Genomic DNA, 21681 nt, shown 5'->3' with positions numbered 1-21681 from the left:
GGTTTTGATGGTTTTCAGCAAATGAACAGATTTCAGCGAGCTGGGAGTTTTTTCTTTAATAGCCTAAGATTTTATCTTAAAATACAAGAACTTTTCGGGGTTCTTGTCAATTTTTGTTGGTTTTCATCTAATGAACTTATTTCAGTCAGCTAGATCTTTCTCCGTCAAAGCAAAAAGATTTTATCTTCACATTTAAGAACTTTTCGTGGTTTTGTTGGTTTTCAGCAAATGAACAGATTTCAGCGAGCTGGAAGTTTTTTCCTTAATAGAGTAAGATTTTATCTTAAAATACAAGAACTTTTCGTGGTTCTTGTCAATTTTTGTTGGTTTTCATCTAATGAACTTATTTCAGTCAGCTGGATCTTTCTTCTTCAAAGCAAAAAGATTTTATCTTCAAATACAAGAACTTTTCGTGGTTTTGATGGTTTTCAGCAAATGAACAGATTTCAGCGAGCTGGAAGTTTTTTCCTTAATAGAGCAAGATTTTATCTTAAAATGCAAGAACGTTTCGTGGTTTTCGTCAATTTTTGTTGGTTTTCATCTAATGAACTTATTTCAGTCAGCTGGATCTTTCTTCTTCAAAGCAAAAAGATTTTATCTTCAAATACAAGAACTTTTCGTGGTTTTGTTGGTTTTCAGCAAATGAACATATTTCAGCGAGCCAGAAGTTTTTTCTTTAAGAGCGTAAGATATTATCTTAAAATTCAAGAAGTTTTCGTGATTCTTGTCAAATTTTGTTGGTTTTCATCTAATGAACTTATTTCAGTCAGCTAGATCTTTCTTCTTCAAAGCAAAAAGATTTTATCTTCAAATACAAGAACTTTTCGTGGTTTTGATGGTTTTCAGCAAATGAACATATTTCAGCGAGCTGGAAGTTTTTTCCTTAATAGCGTAAGATTTTATCTTAAAATACAAGAACTTTTCGTGGTTCTTGTCAATTTTTGTTGGTTTTCATCCAATGAACTTATTTCAGTCAGCTAGATCTTTCTTCTTCAAAGAAAAAAGATTTTATCTTCAAATACAAGAACTTTTCGCGGTTTTGTTGTTTTTCAGCAAATGAACATATTTCAGCGAGCTGGGAGTTTTTTCTTTAACAGAGTAAGATTTTATCTTAAAATACAAGAACTTTTCGTGGTTCTTGTCAATTTTTGTTGGTTTTCATCTAATGAACTTATTTCAGTCAGCTGGATCTTTCTTCTTCAAAGCAAAAAGATTTTATCTTCAAATACAAGAAGTTTTCGTGGTTTTGTTGGTTTTCAGCAAATGAACATATTTCAGCGAGCTGGGAGTTTTTTCTTTAATCGCGTAACATTTTATCTTAAAATACAAGAACTTTTCGTGGTTCTTGTCATTTTTTGTTGGTTTTCATCTAATGAACTTATTTCAGTCAGCTAGATCTTTCTTCTTCAAAGCAAAAAGATTTTATCTTCAAATACAAGAACTTTTCGTGGTTTTGATGGTTTTCAGCAAATGAACATATTTCAGCGAGCTGGAAGTTTTTTCATTAATAGAGTAAGATTTTATCTTAAAATACAAGAAGTTTTCGTGGTTCTTGTCAATTTTTGTTGGTTTTCATCTAATGAACTTATTTCAGTCAGCTAGATCTTTCTTCTTCAAAGCAAAAAGATTTTATCTTCAAATACAAGAACTTTTTGTGATTTTGATGGTTTTCAGCAAATGAACAGATTTCAGCGAGCTGGAAGTTTTTTCTTTAATAGCCTAAGATTTTATCTTAAAATACAAGAACTTTTCGTGGTTCTTGTCAATTTTTGTTGGTTTTCATCCAATGAACTTATTTCAGTCAGCTAGATCTTTCTTCTTCAAAGCAAAAAGATTTTATCTTCAAATACAAGAACTTTTCGCGGTTTTGTTGTTTTTCAGCAAATGAACATATTTCAGCGAGCTGGGAGTTTTTTCTTTAACAGAGTAAGATTTTATCTTAAAATACAAGAACTTTTCGTGGTTCTTGTCAATTTTTGTTGGTTTTCATCTAATGAACTTATTTCAGTCAGCTGGATCTTTCTTCTTCAAAGCAAAAAGATTTTATCTTCAAATACAAGAACTTTTCGTGGTTTTGATGGTTTTCAGCAAATGAACATATTTCAGCGAGCTGGAAGTTTTTTCCTTAATAGAGTAAGATTTTATCTTAAAATACAAGAAGTTTTCGTGGTTCTTGTCAATTTTTGTTGGTTTTCATCTAATGAACTTATTTCAGTCAGCTAGATCTTTCTTCTTCAAAGCAAAAAGATTTTATCTTCAAATACAAGAACTTTTTGTGATTTTGATCGTTTTCAGCAAATGAACAGATTTCAGCGAGCTGGAGGTTTTTTCTTTAATAGCCTAAGATTTTATCTTAAAATACAAGAACTTTTCGTGGTTCTTGTCAATTTTTGTTGGTTTTCATCTAATGAACTTATTTCAGTCAGCTAGATCTTTCTTCTTCAAAGCAAAAAGATTTTATCTTCAAATACAAGAACTTTTCGTGGTTTTGATGTTTTCAGCAAATGAACAGATTTCAGCGAGCTGGAAGTTTTTTCTTTAATAGCCTAAGATTTTATCTTAAAATACAAGAACTTTTCGTGGTTCTTGTCAATTTTTGTTGGTTTTCATCTAATGAACTTATTTCAGTCAGCTGGATCTTTCTTCTTCAAAGCAAAAAGATTTTATCTTCAAATACAAGAAGTTTTCGTGGTTTTGTTGGTTTTCAGCAAATGAACATATTTCAGCGAGCTGGGAGTTTTTTCTTTAATCGCGTAAGATTTTATCTTAAAATACAAGAACTTTTCGTGGTTCTTGTCAACTTTTGTTGGTTTTCATCTAATGAACTTATTTCAGTCAGCTAGATCTTTCTTCGTCAAAGCAAAAAGATTTTATCTTCAAATACAAGAACTTTTCGTGATTTTGATGGTTTTCAGCAAATGAACATATTTCAGCGAGCTGGAAGTTTTTTCCTTAATAGAGTAAGATTTTATCTTAAAATACAAGAACTTTTCGTGGTTCTTGTCAATTTTTGTTGGTTTTCATCTAATGAACTTATTTCAGTCAGCTAGATCTTTCTTCTTCAAAGAAAATAGATTTATCTTCAAATACAAGAACTTTTCGTGGTTTTGATGGTTTTCAGCAAATGAACATATTTCAGCGAGCTGGAAGTTTTTTCCTCAATAGAGTAAGATTTTATCTTAAAATACAAGAACTTTTCGTGGTTCTTGTCAATTTTTGTTGGTTTTCATCTAATGAACTTATTTCAGTCAGCTAGATCTTTCTTCGTCAAAGCAAAAACATTTTATCTTCAAATACAAGAACTTTTCGTGGTTTTGTTGGTTTTCAGCAAATGAACAGATTTCAGCGAGCTGGAAGTTTTTTCCTTAATAGAGTAAGATTTTATCTTAAAATACAAGAACTTTTCGTGGTTCTTGTCAATTTTTGTTGGTTTTCATCTAATGAACTTATTTCAGTCAGCTAGATCTTTCTTCTTCAAAGCAAAAAGATTTTATCTTCAAATACAAGAACTTTTCGTGGTTTTGATGGTTTTCAGCAAATGAACATATTTCAGCGAGCTGGAAGTTTTTTCCTTAATAGAGTAAGATTTTATCTTAAAATACAAGAACTTTTCGTGGTTCTTGTCAATTTTTGTTGGTTTTCATCTAATGAACTTATTTCAGTCAGCTAGATCTTTCTTCTTCAAAGCAAAAAGATTTTATCTTCAAATACAAGAACTTTTCGTGGTTTTGATGGTTTTCAGCAAATGAACAGATTTCAGCGAGCTGGGAGTTTTTTCTTTAATAGCCTAAGATTTTATCTTAAAATACAAGAACTTTTCGTGGTTCTTGTCAATTTTTGTTGGTTTTCATCTAATGAACTTATTTCAGTCAGCTAGATCTTTCTCCGTCAAAGCAAAAAGATTTTATCTTCACATTTAAGAACTTTTCGTGGTTTTGTTGGTTTTCAGCAAATGAACAGATTTCAGCGAGCTGGAAGTTTTTTCCTTAATAGAGTAAGATTTTATCTTAAAATGCAAGAACGTTTCGTGGTTTTCGTCAATTTTTGTTGGTTTTCATCTAATGAACTTATTTCAGTCAGCTGGATCTTTCTTCTTCAAAGCAAAAAGATTTTATCTTCAAATACAAGAACTTTTCGTGGTTTTGTTGGTTTTCAGCAAATGAACATATTTCAGCGAGCCAGAAGTTTTTTCTTTAAGAGCGTAAGATATTATCTTAAAATTCAAGAAGTTTTCGTGATTCTTGTCAAATTTTGTTGGTTTTCATCTAATGAACTTATTTCAGTCAGCTAGATCTTTCTTCTTCAAAGCAAAAAGATTTTATCTTCAAATACAAGAACTTTTCGTGGTTTTGATGGTTTTCAGCAAATGAACATATTTCAGCGAGCTGGAAGTTTTTTCCTTAATAGCGTAAGATTTTATCTTAAAATACAAGAACTTTTCGTGGTTCTTGTCAATTTTTGTTGGTTTTCATCCAATGAACTTATTTCAGTCAGCTAGATCTTTCTTCTTCAAAGAAAAAAGATTTTATCTTCAAATACAAGAACTTTTCGCGGTTTTGTTGTTTTTCAGCAAATGAACATATTTCAGCGAGCTGGGAGTTTTTTCTTTAACAGAGTAAGATTTTATCTTAAAATACAAGAACTTTTCGTGGTTCTTGTCAATTTTTGTTGGTTTTCATCTAATGAACTTATTTCAGTCAGCTAGATCTTTCTTCTTCAAAGCAAAAAGATTTTATCTTCAAATACAAGAACTTTTCGTGGTTTTGATGGTTTTCAGCAAATGAACATATTTCAGCGAGCTGGAAGTTTTTTCCTCAATAGAGTAAGATTTTATCTTAAAATACAAGAACTTTTCGTGGTTCTTGTCAATTTTTGTTGGTTTTCATCTAATGAACTTATTTCAGTCAGCTAGATCTTTCTTCGTCAAAGCAAAAACATTTTATCTTCAAATACAAGAACTTTTCGTGGTTTTGTTGGTTTTCAGCAAATGAACAGATTTCAGCGAGCTGGAAGTTTTTTCCTTAATAGAGTAAGATTTTATCTTAAAATACAAGAACTTTTCGTGGTTCTTGTCAATTTTTGTTGGTTTTCATCTAATGAACTTATTTCAGTCAGCTAGATCTTTCTTCTTCAAAGCAAAAAGATTTTATCTTCAAATACAAGAACTTTTCGTGGTTTTGATGGTTTTCAGCAAATGAACATATTTCAGCGAGCTGGAAGTTTTTTCCTTAATAGAGTAAGATTTTATCTTAAAATACAAGAACTTTTCGTGGTTCTTGTCAATTTTTGTTGGTTTTCATCTAATGAACTTATTTCAGTCAGCTAGATCTTTCTTCTTCAAAGCAAAAAGATTTTATCTTCAAATACAAGAACTTTTCGTGGTTTTGATGGTTTTCAGCAAATGAACAGATTTCAGCGAGCTGGGAGTTTTTTCTTTAATAGCCTAAGATTTTATCTTAAAATACAAGAACTTTTCGTGGTTCTTGTCAATTTTTGTTGGTTTTCATCTAATGAACTTATTTCAGTCAGCTAGATCTTTCTCCGTCAAAGCAAAAAGATTTTATCTTCACATTTAAGAACTTTTCGTGGTTTTGTTGGTTTTCAGCAAATGAACAGATTTCAGCGAGCTGGAAGTTTTTTCCTTAATAGAGTAAGATTTTATCTTAAAATACAAGAACTTTTCGTGGTTCTTGTCAATTTTTGTTGGTTTTCATCTAATGAACTTATTTCAGTCAGCTGGATCTTTCTTCTTCAAAGCAAAAAGATTTTATCTTCAAATACAAGAACTTTTCGTGGTTTTGATGGTTTTCAGCAAATGAACAGATTTCAGCGAGCTGGAAGTTTTTTCCTTAATAGAGCAAGATTTTATCTTAAAATGCAAGAACGTTTCGTGGTTTTCGTCAATTTTTGTTGGTTTTCATCCAATGAACTTATTTCAGTCAGCTGGATCTTTCTTCTTCAAAGCAAAAAGATTTTATCTTCAAATACAAGAACTTTTCGTGGTTTTGTTGGTTTTCAGCAAATGAACATATTTCAGCGAGCCAGAAGTTTTTTCTTTAAGAGCGTAAGATATTATCTTAAAATTCAAGAAGTTTTCGTGATTCTTGTCAAATTTTGTTGGTTTTCATCTAATGAACTTATTTCAGTCAGCTAGATCTTTCTTCTTCAAAGCAAAAAGATTTTATCTTCAAATACAAGAACTTTTCGTGGTTTTGATGGTTTTCAGCAAATGAACATATTTCAGCGAGCTGGAAGTTTTTTCCTTAATAGCGTAAGATTTTATCTTAAAATACAAGAACTTTTCGTGGTTCTTGTCAATTTTTGTTGGTTTTCATCCAATGAACTTATTTCAGTCAGCTAGATCTTTCTTCTTCAAAGAAAAAAGATTTTATCTTCAAATACAAGAACTTTTCGCGGTTTTGTTGTTTTTCAGCAAATGAACATATTTCAGCGAGCTGGGAGTTTTTTCTTTAACAGAGTAAGATTTTATCTTAAAATACAAGAACTTTTCGTGGTTCTTGTCAATTTTTGTTGGTTTTCATCTAATGAACTTATTTCAGTCAGCGAGATCTTTCTTCTTCAAAGCAAAAAGATTTTATCTTCAAATACAAGAACTTTTCGTGGTTTTGATGGTTTTCAGCAAATGAACATATTTCAGCGAGCTGGAAGTTTTTTCCTCAATAGAGTAAGATTTTATCTTAAAATACAAGAACTTTTCGTGGTTCTTGTCAATTTTTGTTGGTTTTCATCTAATGAACTTATTTCAGTCAGCTAGATCTTTCTTCGTCAAAGCAAAAACATTTTATCTTCAAATACAAGAACTTTTCGTGGTTTTGTTGGTTTTCAGCAAATGAACAGATTTCAGCGAGCTGGAAGTTTTTTCCTTAATAGAGTAAGATTTTATCTTAAAATACAAGAACTTTTCGTGGTTCTTGTCAATTTTTGTTGGTTTTCATCCAATGAACTTATTTCAGTCAGCTAGATCTTTCTTCGTCAAAGCAAAAAGATTTTATCTTCAAATACAAGAACTTTTCGTGGTTTTGATGGTTTTCAGCAAATGAACATATTTCAGCGAGCTGGAAGTTTTTTCATTAATAGAGTAAGATTTTATCTTAAAATACAAGAAGTTTTCGTGGTTCTTGTCAATTTTTGTTGGTTTTCATCTAATGAACTTATTTCAGTCAGCTAGATCTTTCTTCTTCAAAGCAAAAAGATTTTATCTTCAAATACAAGAACTTTTTGTGATTTTGATGGTTTTCAGCAAATGAACAGATTTCAGCGAGCTGGAAGTTTTTTCTTTAATAGCCTAAGATTTTATCTTAAAATACAAGAACTTTTCGTGGTTCTTGTCAATTTTTGTTGGTTTTCATCCAATGAACTTATTTCAGTCAGCTAGATCTTTCTTCTTCAAAGCAAAAAGATTTTATCTTCAAATACAAGAACTTTTCGCGGTTTTGTTGTTTTTCAGCAAATGAACATATTTCAGCGAGCTGGGAGTTTTTTCTTTAACAGAGTAAGATTTTATCTTAAAATACAAGAACTTTTCGTGGTTCTTATCAATTTTTGTTGGTTTTCATCTAATGAACTTATTTCAGTCAGCTGGATCTTTCTTCTTCAAAGCAAAAAGATTTTATCTTCAAATACAAGAACTTTTCGTGGTTTTGATGGTTTTCAGCAAATGAACATATTTCAGCGAGCTGGAAGTTTTTTCCTTAATAGAGTAAGATTTTATCTTAAAATACAAGAACTTTTCGTGGTTCTTGTCAATTTTTGTTGGTTTTCATCTAATGAACTTATTTCAGTCAGCTAGATCTTTCTTCTTCAAAGCAAAAAGATTTTATCTTCAAATACAAGAACTTTTCGTGGTTTTGATGGTTTTCAGCAAATGAACAGATTTCAGCGAGCTGGGAGTTTTTTCTTTAATAGCCTAAGATTTTATCTTAAAATACAAGAACTTTTCGTGGTTCTTGTCAATTTTTGTTGGTTTTCATCTAATGAACTTATTTCAGTCAGCTAGATCTTTCTCCGTCAAAGCAAAAAGATTTTATCTTCACATTTAAGAACTTTTCGTGGTTTTGTTGGTTTTCAGCAAATGAACAGATTTCAGCGAGCTGGAAGTTTTTTCCTTAATAGAGTAAGATTTTATCTTAAAATACAAGAACTTTTCGTGGTTCTTGTCAATTTTTGTTGGTTTTCATCTAATGAACTTATTTCAGTCAGCTGGATCTTTCTTCTTCAAAGCAAAAAGATTTTATCTTCAAATACAAGAACTTTTCGTGGTTTTGATGGTTTTCAGCAAATGAACAGATTTCAGCGAGCTGGAAGTTTTTTCCTTAATAGAGCAAGATTTTATCTTAAAATGCAAGAACGTTTCGTGGTTTTCGTCAATTTTTGTTGGTTTTCATCTAATGAACTTATTTCAGTCAGCTGGATCTTTCTTCTTCAAAGCAAAAAGATTTTATCTTCAAATACAAGAACTTTTCGTGGTTTTGTTGGTTTTCAGCAAATGAACATATTTCAGCGAGCCAGAAGTTTTTTCTTTAAGAGCGTAAGATATTATCTTAAAATTCAAGAAGTTTTCGTGATTCTTGTCAAATTTTGTTGGTTTTCATCTAATGAACTTATTTCAGTCAGCTAGATCTTTCTTCTTCAAAGCAAAAAGATTTTATCTTCAAATACAAGAACTTTTCGTGGTTTTGATGGTTTTCAGCAAATGAACATATTTCAGCGAGCTGGAAGTTTTTTCCTTAATAGCGTAAGATTTTATCTTAAAATACAAGAACTTTTCGTGGTTCTTGTCAATTTTTGTTGGTTTTCATCCAATGAACTTATTTCAGTCAGCTAGATCTTTCTTCTTCAAAGCAAAAAGATTTTATCTTCAAATACAAGAACTTTTCGCGGTTTTGTTGTTTTTCAGCAAATGAACATATTTCAGCGAGCTGGGAGTTTTTTCTTTAACAGAGTAAGATTTTATCTTAAAATACAAGAACTTTTCGTGGTTCTTGTCAATTTTTGTTGGTTTTCATCTAATGAACTTATTTCAGTCAGCTGGATCTTTCTTCTTCAAAGCAAAAAGATTTTATCTTCAAATACAAGAAGTTTTCGTGGTTTTGTTGGTTTTCAGCAAATGAACATATTTCAGCGAGCTGGGAGTTTTTTCTTTAATCGCGTAACATTTTATCTTAAAATACAAGAACTTTTCGTGGTTCTTGTCATTTTTTGTTGGTTTTCATCTAATGAACTTATTTCAGTCAGCTAGATCTTTCTTCTTCAAAGCAAAAAGATTTTATCTTCAAATACAAGAACTTTTCGTGGTTTTGATGGTTTTCAGCAAATGAACAGATTTCAGCGAGCTGGAAGTTTTTTCTTTAATAGCCTAAGATTTTATCTTAAAATACAAGAACTTTTCGTGGTTCTTGTCAATTTTTGTTGGTTTTCATCCAATGAACTTATTTCAGTCAGCTAGATCTTTCTTGTTCAAAGCAAAAAGATTTTATCTTCAAATACAAGAACTTTTCGCGGTTTTGTTGTTTTTCAGCAAATGAACATATTTCAGCGAGCTGGGAGTTTTTTCTTTAACAGAGTAAGATTTTATCTTAAAATACAAGAACTTTTCGTGGTTCTTGTCAATTTTTGTTGGTTTTCATCTAATGAACTTATTTCAGTCAGCTGGATCTTTCTTCTTCAAAGCAAAAAGATTTTATCTTCAAATACAAGAAGTTTTCGTGGTTTTGTTGGTTTTCAGCAAATGAACATATTTCAGCGAGCTGGGAGTTTTTTCTTTAATCGCGTAACATTTTATCTTAAAATACAAGAACTTTTCGTAGTTCTTGTCATTTTTTGTTGGTTTTCATCTAATGAACTTACTTCAGTCAGCTAGATCTTTCTTCTTCAAAGCAAAAAGATTTTATCTTCAAATACAAGAACTTTTCGTGGTTTTGATGGTTTTCAGCAAATGAACATATTTCAGCGAGCTGGAAGTTTTTTCCTTAATAGAGTAAGATTTTATCTTAAAATACAAGAAGCTTTCGTGGTTCTTGTCAATTTTTGTTGGTTTTCATCTAATGAACTTATTTCAGTCAGCTAGATCTTTCTTCTTCAAAGCAAAAAGATTTTATCTTCAAATACAAGAACTTTTTGTGATTTTGATCGTTTTCAGCAAATGAACAGATTTCAGCGAGCTGGAAGTTTTTTCTTTAATAGCCTAAGATTTTATCTTAAAATACAAGAACTTTTCGTGGTTCTTGTCAATTTTTGTTGGTTTTCATCTAATGAACTTATTTCAGTCAGCTAGATCTTTCTTCTTCAAAGCAAAAAGATTTTATCTTCAAATACAAGAACTTTTCGTGGTTTTGATGTTTTCAGCAAATGAACAGATTTCAGCGAGCTGGAAGTTTTTTCTTTAATAGCCTAAGATTTTATCTTAAAATACAAGAACTTTTCGTGGTTCTTGTCAATTTTTGTTGGTTTTCATCTAATGAACTTATTTCAGTCAGCTGGATCTTTCTTCTTCAAAGCAAAAAGATTTTATCTTCAAATACAAGAAGTTTTCGTGGTTTTGTTGGTTTTCAGCAAATGAACATATTTCAGCGAGCTGGGAGTTTTTTCTTTAATCGCGTAAGATTTTATCTTAAAATACAAGAACTTTTCGTGGTTCTTGTCATTTTTTGTTGGTTTTCATCTAATGAACTTATTTCAGTCAGCTAGATCTTTCTTCTTCAAAGCAAAAAGATTTTATCTTCAAATACAAGAACTTTTCGTGGTTTTGATGGTTTTCAGCAAATGAACATATTTCAGTGAGCTGGAAGTTTTTTCCTTAATAGAGTAAGATTTTATCTTAAAATACAAGAAGTTTTCGTGGTTCTTGTCAATTTTTGTTGGTTTTCATCTAATGAACTTATTTCAGTCAGCTAGATCTTTCTTCTTCAAAGCAAAAAGATTTTATCTTCAAATACAAGAACTTTTTGTGATTTTGATGGTTTTCAGCAAATGAACAGATTTCAGCGAGCTGGAAGTTTTTTCTTTAATAGCCTAAGATTTTATCTTAAAATACAAGAACTTTTCGTGGTTCTTGTCAATTTTTGTTGGTTTTCATCCAATGAACTTATTTCAGTCAGCTAGATCTTTCTTCTTCAAAGAAAAAAGATTTTATCTTCAAATACAAGAACTTTTCGCGGTTTTGTTGTTTTTCAGCAAATGAACATATTTCAGCGAGCTGGGAGTTTTTTCTTTAACAGAGTAAGATTTTATCTTAAAATACAAGAACTTTTCGTGGTTCTTGTCAATTTTTGTTGGTTTTCATCTAATGAACTTATTTCAGTCAGCTGGATCTTTCTTCTTCAAAGCAAAAAGATTTTATCTTCAAATACAAGAAGTTTTCGTGGTTTTGTTGGTTTTCAGCAAATGAACATATTTCAGCGAGCTGGGAGTTTTTTCTTTAATCGCGTAACATTTTATCTTAAAATACAAGAACTTTTCGTGGTTCTTGTCATTTTTTGTTGGTTTTCATCTAATGAACTTATTTCAGTCAGCTAGATCTTTCTTCTTCAAAGCAAAAAGATTTTATCTTCAAATACAAGAACTTTTCGTGGTTTTGATGGTTTTCAGCAAATGAACATATTTCAGCGAGCTGGAAGTTTTTTCATTAATAGAGTAAGATTTTATCTTAAAATACAAGAAGTTTTCGTGGTTCTTGTCAATTTTTGTTGGTTTTCATCTAATGAACTTATTTCAGTCAGCTAGATCTTTCTTCTTCAAAGCAAAAAGATTTTATCTTCAAATACAAGAACTTTTTGTGATTTTGATGGTTTTCAGCAAATGAACAGATTTCAGCGAGCTGGAAGTTTTTTCTTTAATAGCCTAAGATTTTATCTTAAAATACAAGAACTTTTCGTGGTTCTTGTCAATTTTTGTTGGTTTTCATCCAATGAACTTATTTCAGTCAGCTAGATCTTTCTTCTTCAAAGCAAAAAGATTTTATCTTCAAATACAAGAACTTTTCGCGGTTTTGTTGTTTTTCAGCAAATGAACATATTTCAGCGAGCTGGGAGTTTTTTCTTTAACAGAGTAAGATTTTATCTTAAAATACAAGAACTTTTCGTGGTTCTTATCAATTTTTGTTGGTTTTCATCTAATGAACTTATTTCAGTCAGCTGGATCTTTCTTCTTCAAAGCAAAAAGATTTTATCTTCAAATACAAGAACTTTTCGTGGTTTTGATGGTTTTCAGCAAATGAACATATTTCAGCGAGCTGGAAGTTTTTTCCTTAATAGAGTAAGATTTTATCTTAAAATACAAGAACTTTTCGTGGTTCTTGTCAATTTTTGTTGGTTTTCATCTAATGAACTTATTTCAGTCAGCTAGATCTTTCTTCTTCAAAGCAAAAAGATTTTATCTTCAAATACAAGAACTTTTCGTGGTTTTGATGGTTTTCAGCAAATGAACAGATTTCAGCGAGCTGGGAGTTTTTTCTTTAATAGCCTAAGATTTTATCTTAAAATACAAGAACTTTTCGTGGTTCTTGTCAATTTTTGTTGGTTTTCATCTAATGAACTTATTTCAGTCAGCTAGATCTTTCTCCGTCAAAGCAAAAAGATTTTATCTTCACATTTAAGAACTTTTCGTGGTTTTGTTGGTTTTCAGCAAATGAACAGATTTCAGCGAGCTGGAAGTTTTTTCCTTAATAGAGTAAGATTTTATCTTAAAATACAAGAACTTTTCGTGGTTCTTGTCAATTTTTGTTGGTTTTCATCTAATGAACTTATTTCAGTCAGCTGGATCTTTCTTCTTCAAAGCAAAAAGATTTTATCTTCAAATACAAGAACTTTTCGTGGTTTTGATGGTTTTCAGCAAATGAACAGATTTCAGCGAGCTGGAAGTTTTTTCCTTAATAGAGCAAGATTTTATCTTAAAATGCAAGAACGTTTCGTGGTTTTGTTGGTTTTCAGCAAATGAACATATTTCAGCGAGCCAGAAGTTTTTTCTTTAAGAGCGTAAGATATTATCTTAAAATTCAAGAAGTTTTCGTGATTCTTGTCAAATTTTGTTGGTTTTCATCTAATGAACTTATTTCAGTCAGCTAGATCTTTCTTCTTCAAAGCAAAAAGATTTTATCTTCAAATACAAGAACTTTTCGTGGTTTTGATGGTTTTCAGCAAATGAACATATTTCAGCGAGCTGGAAGTTTTTTCCTTAATAGCGTAAGATTTTATCTTAAAATACAAGAACTTTTCGTGGTTCTTGTCAATTTTTGTTGGTTTTCATCCAATGAACTTATTTCAGTCAGCTAGATCTTTCTTCTTCAAAGCAAAAAGATTTTATCTTCAAATACAAGAACTTTTCGCGGTTTTGTTGTTTTTCAGCAAATGAACATATTTCAGCGAGCTGGGAGTTTTTTCTTTAACAGAGTAAGATTTTATCTTAAAATACAAGAACTTTTCGTGGTTCTTGTCAATTTTTGTTGGTTTTCATCTAATGAACTTATTTCAGTCAGCTGGATCTTTCTTCTTCAAAGCAAAAAGATTTTATCTTCAAATACAAGAAGTTTTCGTGGTTTTGTTGGTTTTCAGCAAATGAACATATTTCAGCGAGCTGGGAGTTTTTTCTTTAATCGCGTAACATTTTATCTTAAAATACAAGAACTTTTCGTGGTTCTTGTCATTTTTTGTTGGTTTTCATCTAATGAACTTATTTCAGTCAGCTAGATCTTTCTTCTTCAAAGCAAAAAGATTTTATCTTCAAATACAAGAACTTTTCGTGGTTTTGATGGTTTTCAGCAAATGAACAGATTTCAGCGAGCTGGAAGTTTTTTCTTTAATAGCCTAAGATTTTATCTTAAAATACAAGAACTTTTCGTGGTTCTTGTCAATTTTTGTTGGTTTTCATCCAATGAACTTATTTCAGTCAGCTAGATCTTTCTTGTTCAAAGCAAAAAGATTTTATCTTCAAATACAAGAACTTTTCGCGGTTTTGTTGTTTTTCAGCAAATGAACATATTTCAGCGAGCTGGGAGTTTTTTCTTTAACAGAGTAAGATTTTATCTTAAAATACAAGAACTTTTCGTGGTTCTTGTCAATTTTTGTTGGTTTTCATCTAATGAACTTATTTCAGTCAGCTGGATCTTTCTTCTTCAAAGCAAAAAGATTTTATCTTCAAATACAAGAAGTTTTCGTGGTTTTGTTGGTTTTCAGCAAATGAACATATTTCAGCGAGCTGGGAGTTTTTTCTTTAATCGCGTAACATTTTATCTTAAAATACAAGAACTTTTCGTAGTTCTTGTCATTTTTTGTTGGTTTTCATCTAATGAACTTACTTCAGTCAGCTAGATCTTTCTTCTTCAAAGCAAAAAGATTTTATCTTCAAATACAAGAACTTTTCGTGGTTTTGATGGTTTTCAGCAAATGAACATATTTCAGCGAGCTGGAAGTTTTTTCCTTAATAGAGTAAGATTTTATCTTAAAATACAAGAAGCTTTCGTGGTTCTTGTCAATTTTTGTTGGTTTTCATCTAATGAACTTATTTCAGTCAGCTAGATCTTTCTTCTTCAAAGCAAAAAGATTTTATCTTCAAATACAAGAACTTTTTGTGATTTTGATCGTTTTCAGCAAATGAACAGATTTCAGCGAGCTGGAAGTTTTTTCTTTAATAGCCTAAGATTTTATCTTAAAATACAAGAACTTTTCGTGGTTCTTGTCAATTTTTGTTGGTTTTCATCTAATGAACTTATTTCAGTCAGCTAGATCTTTCTTCTTCAAAGCAAAAAGATTTTATCTTCAAATACAAGAACTTTTCGTGGTTTTGATGTTTTCAGCAAATGAACAGATTTCAGCGAGCTGGAAGTTTTTTCTTTAATAGCCTAAGATTTTATCTTAAAATACAAGAACTTTTCGTGGTTCTTGTCAATTTTTGTTGGTTTTCATCTAATGAACTTATTTCAGTCAGCTGGATCTTTCTTCTTCAAAGCAAAAAGATTTTATCTTCAAATACAAGAAGTTTTCGTGGTTTTGTTGGTTTTCAGCAAATGAACATATTTCAGCGAGCTGGGAGTTTTTTCTTTAATCGCGTAAGATTTTATCTTAAAATACAAGAACTTTTCGTGGTTCTTGTCATTTTTTGTTGGTTTTCATCTAATGAACTTATTTCAGTCAGCTAGATCTTTCTTCTTCAAAGCAAAAAGATTTTATCTTCAAATACAAGAACTTTTCGTGGTTTTGATGGTTTTCAGCAAATGAACATATTTCAGTGAGCTGGAAGTTTTTTCCTTAATAGAGTAAGATTTTATCTTAAAATACAAGAAGTTTTCGTGGTTCTTGTCAATTTTTGTTGGTTTTCATCTAATGAACTTATTTCAGTCAGCTAGATCTTTCTTCTTCAAAGCAAAAAGATTTTATCTTCAAATACAAGAACTTTTTGTGATTTTGATGGTTTTCAGCAAATGAACAGATTTCAGCGAGCTGGAAGTTTTTTCTTTAATAGCCTAAGATTTTATCTTAAAATACAAGAACTTTTCGTGGTTCTTGTCAATTTTTGTTGGTTTTCATCCAATGAACTTATTTCAGTCAGCTAGATCTTTCTTCTTCAAAGAAAAAAGATTTTATCTTCAAATACAAGAACTTTTCGCGGTTTTGTTGTTTTTCAGCAAATGAACATATTTCAGCGAGCTGGGAGTTTTTTCTTTAACAGAGTAAGATTTTATCTTAAAATACAAGAACTTTTCGTGGTTCTTGTCAATTTTTGTTGGTTTTCATCTAATGAACTTATTTCAGTCAGCTGGATCTTTCTTCTTCAAAGCAAAAAGATTTTATCTTCAAATACAAGAAGTTTTCGTGGTTTTGTTGGTTTTCAGCAAATGAACATATTTCAGCGAGCTGGGAGTTTTTTCTTTAATCGCGTAACATTTTATCTTAAAATACAAGAACTTTTCGTGGTTCTTGTCATTTTTTGTTGGTTTTCATCTAATGAACTTATTTCAGTCAGCTAGATCTTTCTTCTTCAAAGCAAAAAGATTTTATCTTCAAATACAAGAACTTTTCGTGGTTTTGATGGTTTTCAGCAAATGAACATATTTCAGCGAGCTGGAAGTTTTTTCATTAATAGAGTAAGATTTTATCTTAAAATACAAGAAGTTTTCGTGGTTCTTGTCAATTTTTGTTGGTTTTCATCTAATGAACTTATTTCAGTCAGCTAGATCTTTCTTCTTCAAAGCAAAAAGATTTTATCTTCAAATACAAGAACTTTTTGTGATTTTGATGGTTTTCAGCAAATGAACAGATTTCAGCGAGCTGGAAGTTTTTTCTTTAATAGCCTAAGATTTTATCTTAAAATACAAGAACTTTTCGTGGTTCTTGTCAATTTTTGTTGGTTTTCATCTAATGAACTTATTTCAGTCAGCTAGATCTTTCTTCTTCAAAGCAAAAAGATTTTATCTTCAAATACAAGAACTTTTCGTGGTTTTGATGTTTTCAGCAAATGAACAGATTTCAGCGAGCTGGAAGTTTTTTCTTTAATAGCCTAAGATTTTATCTTAAAATACAAGAACTTTTCGTGGTTCTTGTCAATTTTTGTTGGTTTTCATCTAATGAACTTATTTCAGTCAGCTGGATCTTTCTTCTTCAAAGCAAAAAGATTTTATCTTCAAATACAAGAAGTTTTCGTGGTTTTGTTGGTTTTCAGCAAATGAACATATTTCAGCGAGCTGGGAGTTTTTTCTTTAATCGCGTAAGATTTTATCTTAAAATACAAGAACTTTTCGTGGTTCTTGTCATTTTTTGTTGGTTTTCATCTAATGAACTTATTTCAGTCAGCTAGATCTTTCTTCTTCAAAGCAAAAAGATTTTATCTTCAAATACAAGAACTTTTCGTGGTTTTGATGGTTTTCAGCAAATGAACATATTTCAGTGAGCTGGAAGTTTTTTCCTTAATAGAGTAAGATTTTATCTTAAAATACAAGAAGTTTTCGTGGTTCTTGTCAATTTTTGTTGGTTTTCATCTAATGAACTTATTTCAGTCAGCTAGATCTTTCTTCTTCAAAGCAAAAAGATTTTATCTTCAAATACAAGAACTTTTTGTGATTTTGATGGTTTTCAGCAAATGAACAGATTTCAGCGAGCTGGAAGTTTTTTCTTTAATAGCCTAAGATTTTATCTTAAAATACAAGAACTTTTCGTGGTTCTTGTCAATTTTTGTTGGTTTTCATCTAATGAACTTATTTCAGTCAGCTAGATCTTTCTTCTTCAAAGCAAAAAGATTTTATCTTCAAATACAAGAACTTTTCGTGCTTTTGATGGTTTTCAGCAAATGAACAGATTTCAGCGAGCTGGAAGTTTTTTCGTTAATAGAGCAAGATTTTATCTTAAAATACAAGAACTTTTCTTGTTCTTGTCAATTTTTGTTGGTTTTCATCTAATGAACTTATTTCAGTCAGCTGGATCTTTCTTCTTCAAAGAAAAAAGATTTTATCTTCAAATACAAGAACTTTTCGTGGTTTTGTTGGTTTTCAGCAAATGAACATATTTCAGCGAGCTGGGAGTTTTTTCTTTAATAGCGTAAGATTTTATCTTAAAATACAAGAACTTTTCGTGGTTCTTGTCAATTTTTGTTGGTTTTCATCTAATGAACTTATTTCAGTCAGCTAGATCTTTCTTCTTCAAAGCAAAAAGATTTTATCTTCAAATACAAGAACTTTTCGTGGTTTTGATGGTTTTCAGCAAATGAACAGATTTCAGCGAGCTGGAAGTTTTTTCTTTAATAGCCTAAGATTTTATCTTAAAATACAAGAACTTTTCGTGGTTCTTCTCAATTTTTGTTGGTTTTCATCTAATGAACTTATTTCAGTCAGCTAGATCTTTCTTCTTCAAAGCAAAAAGATTTTATCTTCAAATACAAGAACTTTTCGTGGTTTTGATGGTTTTCAGCAAATGAACAGATTTCAGCGAGCTGGGAGTTTTTTCTTTAATAGCCTAAGATTTTATCTTAAAATACAAGAACTTTTCGTGGTTCTTGTCAATTTTTGTTGGTTTTCATCTAATGAACTTATTTCAGTCAGCTAGATCTTTCTCCGTCAAAGCAAAAAGATTTTATCTTCACATTTAAGAACTTTTCGTGGTTTTGTTGGTTTTCAGCAAATGAACAGATTTCAGCGAGCTGGAAGTTTTTTCCTGAATAGAGTAAGATTTTATCTTAAAATACAAGAACTTTTCGTGGTTCTTGTCAATTTTTGTTGGTTTTCATCTAATGAACTTATTTCAGTCAGCTGGATCTTTCTTCTTCAAAGCAAAAAGATTTTATCTTCAAATACAAGAACTTTTCGTGGTTTTGATGGTTTTCAGCAAATGAACAGATTTCAGCGAGCTGGAAGTTTTTTCCTTAATAGAGTAAGATTTTATCTTAAAATGCAAGAACGTTTTGTGGTTTTCGTCAATTTTTGTTGGTTTTCATCTAATGAACTTATTTCAGTCAGCTGGATCTTTCTTCTTCAAAGCAAAAAGATTTTATCTTCAAATACAAGAAGTTTTCGTGGTTTTGTTGGTTTTCAGCAAATGAACATATTTCAGCGAGCCAGAAGTTTTTTCTTTAAGAGCGTAAGATATTATCTTAAAATTCAAGAAGTTTTCGTGATTCTTGTCAAATTTTGTTGCTTTTCATCTAATGAACTTATTTCAGTCAGCTAGATCTTTCTTCTTCAAAGCAAAAAGACTTTATCTTCAAATACAAGAACTTTTCGTGGTTTTGATGGTTTTCAGCAAATGAACATATTTCAGCGAGCTGGAAGTTTTTTCCTTAATAGCGTAAGATTTTATCTTAAAATACAAGAACTTTTCGTGGTTCTTGTCAATTTTTGTTGGTTTTCATCCAATGAACTTATTTCAGTCAGCTAGATCTTTCTTCTTCAAAGCAAAAAGATTTTATCTTCAAATACAAGAACTTTTCGCGGTTTTGTTGTTTTTCAGCAAATGAACATATTTCAGCGAGCTGGGAGTTTTTTCTTTAACAGAGTAAGATTTTATCTTAAAATACAAGAACTTTTCGTGGTTCTTGTCAATTTTTGTTGGTTTTCATCTAATGAACTTATTTCAGTCAGCTGGATCTTTCTTCTTCAAAGCAAAAAGATTTTATCTTCAAATACAAGAAGTTTTCGTGGTTTTGTTGGTTTTCAGCAAATGAACATATTTCAGCGAGCTGGGAGTTTTTTCTTTAATCGCGTAACATTTTATCTTAAAATACAAGAACTTTTCGTGGTTCTTGTCATTTTTTGTTGGTTTTCATCTAATGAACTTATTTCAGTCAGCTAGATCTTTCTTCTTCAAAGCAAAAAGATTTTATCTTCAAATACAAGAACTTTTCGTGGTTTTGATGGTTTTCAGCAAATGAACATATTTCAGCGAGCTGGAAGTTTTTTCCTTAATAGAGTAAGATTTTATCTTAAAATACAAGAAGTTTTCGTGGTTCTTGTCAATTTTTGTTGGTTTTCATCTAATGAACTTATTTCAGTCAGCTAGATCTTTCTTCTTCAAAGCAAAAAGATTTTATCTTCAAATACAAGAACTTTTTGTGATTTTGATGGTTTTCAGCAAATGAACAGATTTCAGCGAGCTGGAAGTTTTTTCTTTAATAGCCTAAGATTTTATCTTAAAATACAAGAACTTTTCGTGGTTCTTGTCAATTTTTGTTGGTTTTCATCCAATGAACTTATTTCAGTCAGCTAGATCTTTCTTGTTCAAAGCAAAAAGATTTTATCTTCAAATACAAGAACTTTTCGCGGTTTTGTTGTTTTTCAGCAAATGAACATATTTCAGCGAGCTGGGAGTTTTTTCTTTAACAGAGTAAGATTTTATCTTAAAATACAAGAACTTTTCGTGGTTCTTGTCAATTTTTGTTGGTTTTCATCTAATGAACTTATTTCAGTCAGCTGGATCTTTCTTCTTCAAAGCAAAAAGATTTTATCTTCAAATACAAGAAGTTTTCGTGGTTTTGTTGGTTTTCAGCAAATGAACATATTTCAGCGAGCTGGGAGTTTTTTCTTTAATCGCGTAACATTTTATCTTAAAATACAAGAACTTTTCGTAGTTCTTGTCATTTTTTGTTGGTTTTCATCTAATGAACTTATTTCAGTCAGCTAGATCTTTCTTCTTCAAAGCAAAAAGATTTTATCTTCAAATACAAGAACTTTTCGTGGTTTTGATGGTTTTCAGCAAATGAACATATTTCAGCGAGCTGGAAGTTTTTTCCTTAATAGAGTAAGATTTTATCTTAAAATACAAGAAGCTTTCGTGGTTCTTGTCAATTTTTGTTGGTTTTCATCTAATGAACTTATTTCAGTCAGCTAGATCTTTCTTCTTCAAAGCAAAAAGATTTTATCTTCAAATACAAGAACTTTTCGTGGTTTTGATGTTTTCAGCAAATGAACAGATTTCAGCCAGCTGGAAGTTTTTTCTTTAATAGCCTGAGATTTTATCTTAAAATACAAGAACTTTTCGTGGTTCTTGTCAATTTTTGTTGGTTTTCATCTAATGAACTTATTTCAGTCAGCTGGATCTTTCTTCTTCAAAGCAAAAAGATTTTATCTTCAAATACAAGAAGTTTTCGTGGTTTTGTTGGTTTTCAGCAAATGAACATATTTCAGCGAGCTGGGAGTTTTTTCTTTAATCGCGTAAGATTTTATCTTAAAATACAAGAACTTTTCGTGGTTCTTGTCATTTTTTGTTGGTTTTCATCTAATGAACTTATTTCAGTCAGCTAGATCTTTCTTCTTCAAAGCAAAAAGATTTTATCTTCAAATACAAGAACTTTTCGTGGTTTTGATGGTTTTCAGCAAATGAACATATTTCAGTGAGCTGGAAGTTTTTTCCTTAATAGAGTAAGATTTTATCTTAAAATACAAGAAGTTTTCGTGGTTCTTGTCAATTTTTGTTGGTTTTCATCTAATGAACTTATTTCAGTCAGCTAGATCTTTCTTCTTCAAAGCAAAAAGATTTTATCTTCAAATACAAGAACTTTTTGTGATTTTGATGGTTTTCAGCAAATGAACAGATTTCAGCGAGCTGGAAGTTTTTTCTTTAATAGCCTAAGATTTTATCTTAAAATACAAGAACTTTTCGTGGTTCTTGTCAATTTTTGTTGGTTTTCATCTAATGAACTTATTTCAGTCAGCTGGATCTTTCTTCTTCAAAGAAAAAAGATTTTATCTTCAAATACAAGAACTTTTCGTGGTTTTGTTGGTTTTCAGCAAATGAACATATTTCAGCGAGCTGGGAGTTTTTTCTTTAATAGCGTAAGATTTTATCTTAAAATACAAGAACTTTTCGTGGTTCTTGTCAATTTTTGTTGGTTTTCATCTAATGAACTTATTTCAGTCAGCTAGATCTTTCTTCTTCAAAGCAAAAAGATTTTATCTTCAAATACAAGAACTTTTCGCGGTTTTGTTGTTTTTCAGCAAATGAACATATTTCAGCGAGCTGGGAGTTTTTTCTTTAACAGAGTAAGATTTTATCTTAAAATACAAGAACTTTTCGTGGTTCTTGTCAATTTTTGTTGGTTTTCATCGAATGAACTTATTTCAGTCAGCTGGATCTTTCTTCTTCAAAGCAAAAAGATTTTATCTTCAAATACAAGAAGTTTTCGTGGTTTTGAGCAAATGAACATATTTCAGCGAGCTGGGAGTTTTTTCTTTAATAGCGTAAGATT

Source organism: Heptranchias perlo, unplaced genomic scaffold (genome assembly GCF_035084215.1).
Source record: "Heptranchias perlo isolate sHepPer1 unplaced genomic scaffold, sHepPer1.hap1 HAP1_SCAFFOLD_65, whole genome shotgun sequence".
Classification (NCBI taxonomy): Eukaryota; Metazoa; Chordata; class Chondrichthyes; order Hexanchiformes; family Hexanchidae; genus Heptranchias; species Heptranchias perlo.
This window is presented reverse-complemented; position numbering follows the sequence as displayed.